Source organism: Capsicum annuum, chromosome 11, assembly GCF_002878395.1.
Source record: "Capsicum annuum cultivar UCD-10X-F1 chromosome 11, UCD10Xv1.1, whole genome shotgun sequence".
Taxonomy (NCBI): Eukaryota; Viridiplantae; Streptophyta; class Magnoliopsida; order Solanales; family Solanaceae; genus Capsicum; species Capsicum annuum.
Window position 1 is genome coordinate 198,960,587 of NC_061121.1, and position 5,981 is coordinate 198,966,567.

Here is a 5,981-nt window from a genome sequence, read left to right on the forward strand (position 1 = left end):
TCACTCTATTATATGAGTGATCCGTGTTCACAATCGACTCCATTGTTCAATTCCATATTTTAAATTAAATAATTTTTTAATCACTTGAAAATTGATATTGTATATATCAATTAAAATAAATTTTAATATTCTATATTATATGAGTGATGTGTGTTTAAGTAAAGCGACATAAACAACAAATCTTCTTTTACTTTAACAAACTTAAGCTGAAAGTTTTTATTTCAAACTAAATAAGATGTAGTAAGATATTTTTTTAAAACACACACGGCATAATCATGGGAAGGCACATTCAAAAAAATTAAAGCTAAATAATATGAGAGTTTTATTTTTAAAATACACACGATATATACATGAAAATGAACACACACACACAAATTAAGCTAAATAAGATGAAGCTTTTATTTTTAAGAATAAATATTTAAAGCTTGAAAAGAAATATATATATATATATATATATATATATATATATAAAGTTAAATAAGATGGAGGGTAGTTTGATAATCAATTAATTTATTCTTAGAAATTACACCATGCATATTACTTTGAATACAACAAATCAAACACTCAATAAAAAATAATTCCAGCATAACTAATCCCAGTATAACTTATCCCATCATAACTTATCTCAGCATAACTAATAACAGCATAACTACATTCCCAACCAAACGACCCTCAATGATTTTCCTTCAACTTTTGGCCACCTGCGCTCCAAGTGCTTAGCATCTGCGGCTGGCGTACTCAAGCAGGTCCAGACCAGGTTGCCAACAACCTGGTACACAATTTTTTTGCACAAAAGTGTTGGTTCAGAGCTTAGCTTCGAGCCTCCTAGCCAACCTTCTCGCATCCCAATTTTATGAAATTACCTGCAACAACCAAAAGTAAACTAAAATGTGAATAAAAAAAGTTAGAAAATATTAAGAAAAATTTCTTGGGTTGCCTCCCAAGAAGCGCCTTAGTTAAAGTCGTGGCACGACATCATTTACTCATCATTTTGGATCTTTGAAGCAAAACGACACAACTTTAGTCGCTCCGAGTCCACCCACATAATAGTGCTTTAATCGTTGCCCATTCACCACAAATTTCTTCATCTCGTGATCTTCCAACTCAATAGCTCCACTAGGATAAACATTTGAGATCCCGAATGGGCCCGAACACTTCGATCTAAGGTTCCCCCCAAAGAGTTTCAATCTTGAATTAAAGAGGAGGACGTCATCATCCATACGAAACTCTTGCTTTAAGATTTTGGCATCATGTCACCTCTTCATCTTCTCTTTGTACAACATAGAGCTCTCATATGCTTTGAGTTGAAACTCTTCCAACTCATAAAGTTAATTCACCCTAAGCATCCTCCTAATCTATATTCAACTTCCTCAAAGCCCATAAAGCCTTATGTTCTAACTTAACAAGTAAGTGACAAGCCTTTTCACACACCAATTGGTAAGTGGATATACCAATAAGATTTTTATACCAATAGGAGCTTTACAGGCCGTTCTATATGCCCAAAGAGTATCATCCAGCTATCTTTCCCAATTTGTACGACAACATTCACAGTTTTTTCAACGATGAACTTGATTTCATGATTCAAAACTTTAACTTGGCCACTAGTTTGTGAAAGATAAGGAGCAAAAACCTTATGCTTCAAACTATACTTATCAAGAAAAGCACCGAAGACCAATTACAAAAATGAGAGCCGTCATTACTAATAATTGCCCTTGGAGTCCCGAACCTTGTAAAAATGTACTTATTTAAGAAAAAATGAGACTCTTGCCTTCGTTATTCGGTAAAGCAACGGATTCCCCCCACTTTCAGACGTAATCAATGGCTACCAAGATATATTTATTATCATACGATTTCACAAAAGGACCCATGAAGTTGATCCCACAAACATCAAATAGCTCAACCTCGAGATTGGGCTTAAGAGACATCCCATGCCTCCTCCAAACACCTCCTTACATTTGGGATTAAGGGCATGTTTTGACTAACTCATAAGCATCTCTATGAAGGGTAGGCCAATAGTATCCACTTTGAAGAACCTTAGCAGCCGTTCGTATCCCACCATGATGACCACCGAATGGAGAAGAGTGACAAGCCTCAAGAATATCTCTCATTCTTTCCTCCATAACACACCGATGGATCAGCACATCTGCGCACTCCCTAAATAAGAACGGCTCATCCCAAAATTACTTTTTTACATCAAATAGGAATGGCTTCTTTTGATAATGATTTAGCTCATCGGGAAGCACACCACTCACAATATAGTTAGCATAATCTGCATACCATGGTGCAATGCTTCCTCAAAGTGACATGACTAGATCATTCGGGAAGGAATCATCAATATCAATATCACCCAACTTTTCATGATTGGATTCAAGGCAGGAAAGGTGGTCGGCTACTTGATTTTCACACCCCTTTCGATCCTTTACATCAAAATCAAACTCTTGAAAGAGCATATCGACCTAATCAACCTAGGTTTTGCCTCTTTCTTGGCCATGAGATATCTTAGAGCAGCGTGATCATATGCACAACCACTTTCGTGCATAACAAATAGGCTTGAAACTTTTCAAAATAATATATACCACCGCTAATAACTCTTATTCCATAACCGTATAATTATGTTTAGCATCATTAAATGTCTTTCTTGAATAGTAAATTGGGTGGAACAACTTCTCTTTTCTTTGGCCCAATACCCCACGTAAAGCAACTCCACTTGTATCACACATTAATTCAAAGGGCGATGACCAATCCAGGGCTACTATGATAGGAGCCGACACAAGAAGTTCCTTGAGAAAATTAAAAGCCTTTACATAATTATCATCAAATTCAAATTTTTCCTCATTTTAAAGAAGCTTGCACAAAGGATGAGCGATCTTTGTGAAATCCTTAATGAAATACCGATAGAAATCGGCATGACTAAGAAAACTTCTAACGCCCTTCACGGTGATTGGTAGGGGTAACATAGAAATCACCTCAACTTTTGCTTGATCTGCATGGATGCCCTTTCCTGAAATTTTGTGGCCTAGAACAATGCCTTCCTTGACCATGAAGTGACATTTTTCCCAATTCAAAACAAGATTAGTCTCCATACATCGTTCAAGGACTTTAATCAAGTGAGCAAGGCAAAAAATAAATTAATAACCAACCGTGGAAAAGTCATCCACGAAAACCTCCATTGCATCCTACCATATCTGCAAAAATTGATAATATGCATCGTTGGAACATGGCCGGTGCATTGCATAACCCAAAGGGCATGCGCTTGAAAGCAAATATGCCATAGGGAAAAGTGAAGGTAGTCTATACAAATTTGATTGTACCCCGAGTAGCCATCAAGGAAGAAAAACCAACCTCGACCGGCTAATCCATCCAACATTTGATCCATAAAAGGGCATGGAAAAGTGGTCTTTCTCTGTCCATGAGTTTAATATGCAATAATTCATACACTCTTTAACCTGTGACCAGGCGCATAGATACAAGATCGTTATTCTCATTCGAGACCACCGTCATATTGCCCTTATTGGGAGCATATTAGACCGGACTCACCCACGTGCTATTCGAAATTGGGTAGACAACTCCTGCATCAAACCACTGAATGATTTCCTTCTTGTCCACCTCTTGCAGTGGTTGATTTAGTCTCATATAGTGTTCCACAATAGGGACATATCAACACTTGATTTTGTGAGAGTAAATTCTGGGAGCAATGCCTATAATGTCCGTTATAGTCCACTCGATAGTACGAATGAACTTTTTCACAATTGATCTCAAGGAATCCACTTGACAAGGTTCAAGATCACCCGCAACAATGATCGGCAACGTATTTTTCTCACCCAATAAAACATATTAGAGGTGAGATGGTAACATCTTAGGTTTGAGTTGAGGTGGTTCAATAATAGATGGCTTGGCGGGTGGAATCCCATGGTTTTTTAAGTCCATCAGTTACTTCATGGACTTGCACACATTGAAAGATACTTCTTCATTGTTCACTCAAAATTTTATCTCCCCACATTCCATATCCACTAAAGCTCTTCCGGCAGCCAAGAATGGTCTACCAAGAATGATTGGGACCTCATGATCAATATCACAATCAAGAATAACGAAGTCAGCTAAAAATATAAATCGGTCAACTTTCACCAAAACATCATACAACACACCAACGAGCTTTTTGATTAAACAATCAACCATTAGAAGCCTCATAGGGTAGGCTTAGGAGTACCCAACCCTAAATTTTGAAACATGGCAAATGGCATCAAATTAATACTTGCCATAAGATCACATAACATTTTTCTAAATTTGTACACTCCGATAGTGCAAGGAATAGTAAGTGCACCCGAGACTTCTTTCTTCACCACCATTATGTAAGATATTATAGCACTATAATTTTGGGTTACCTCAATTATTTCAAAATTCATGAATCACTTCTTTGTAACCAAGTCCTTCATAAATTTAGTATACCCGGGGATCTCTTGTAAGGCTTTTAGAAAAGGAATATTCACAGATAAATTGCTAAATTTTGCAAGAAACTTCTTAAACTTTGTATCATCATCCTTCTTCATGAGCCTTTATGGCAATGGAGGGAATTTTTATTTGTGACAATGGAACAATTGGAGTTTCATCCGCTTTTGGAGTATCATCATTAACTACCTTTGGAGTTTTCTCTCTTTTAATATTTTTTTAACTACCATCGGTCATTCAACACTTGTCTCATTAGGCTTTGGATCATTATCAATTGGCTCTTCTAGCCGCTTTCTCTTTGCATTGGCTTGTTCTTCATTAGCCTTCTCATTAGGGTCTTCGCCAAGATTAATAACATTTTTACTAAGAGTTCGATCACTCCTGGTGATAATATCCATTATATGAGCATCATTTTTAGGATTGACAACTGTGTCACTAGGCAATCCACCCTTTGGTATTGCATTAAGTTGTGCTGAGATTCGGCCCATTTGAGTTTCAAGTTGCTTGATAGAGGGCGAGTGATATGTCACCAGTTGATTGAGTTTTGAGAAATCACCTTTTATCTCTCTCATCATCTTACCGGTCCCCTCAAAACACATTAAAATTCTAGCAAGGACATCTTCATTTTTTATCTTATCCGAGTCAATAGAACTTGACTCTTTACCCTTTGCTAAATCATGTAGAGGTACGTACTGATCATAATCTCTCCTCTTATCTCTCCAATCCCGATTGCTATCACGCCAAACTCTATCACGATTTCTTTTTTTCCAACCTTGATTCCCACCTTGCCTTTGATAGATAGGGCAGGAACTCCTTGATTGGTTCGACAAGAACAAAATTTCTTCATCAAGGGACTCTGTTTTCTCATCATCATAAGCTCTATCACTCTTAGAAGCAACGGCATTAACCACCTTAGGAGGAGCTACCATCACATTCTTGGTGAGAAGAACAAGTTGTATCATCACTTTAGCCATATTTACATCTCTTTCTTCATCTTTTTTCTTTTGCAAAGATGTATAGGGAGCCCTCATGACCACCTTGGTTTCTCTTTTCTGCCACCCTCTACTTTGATTGGTCACTTGATCTAATAAAGTTGACACAACACCGTATGATAATTTGACAAGAGAACCCCCGGCCACATTATTAGCTACCATCTTGTTCAATTGATCCAATGCCCTATAGAAAATTTGAAGGAGCATTTTATTAGGAACCTCATGATTTGGGCATTGCATTAACTTATTGTTAAATCTTTTCCAAGCCTCATATAATGGTTCCCCATTAAGTTGGCAAAAGTTGGTGATTTCATCCCTTAGTTGCAACATCTGGGATGGAGGAAAGTATCTTTCCAAGAATGCCTTCATGAGCCCAACCCATAAATTGATTGACCCCGCTGGCAAAGACCACAACCATAAGACCGTTTCTCCCATTAAAGAGAATGGTAAAAGATGCAACCGGATTGACTCTTGAGATATGTAGGGCATGTCAAATAAAGATCACACCACAATAAAATTCTTCAAGTGTAGATTAGCATACTC

General features: G+C 37.3%; 1 non-coding gene across 1 annotated transcript; it reads left to right on the plus strand.

Moving 5' to 3' along the window:
- The first annotated feature begins 5,655 nt into the window (after window positions 1–5,655).
- Window positions 5,656–5,761, plus strand: LOC124889107. The gene has a single exon (XR_007047723.1). It is a non-coding gene; the product is annotated as a small nucleolar RNA R71 (small nucleolar RNA).
- The last annotated feature ends 220 nt before the right edge of the window (window positions 5,762–5,981 follow it).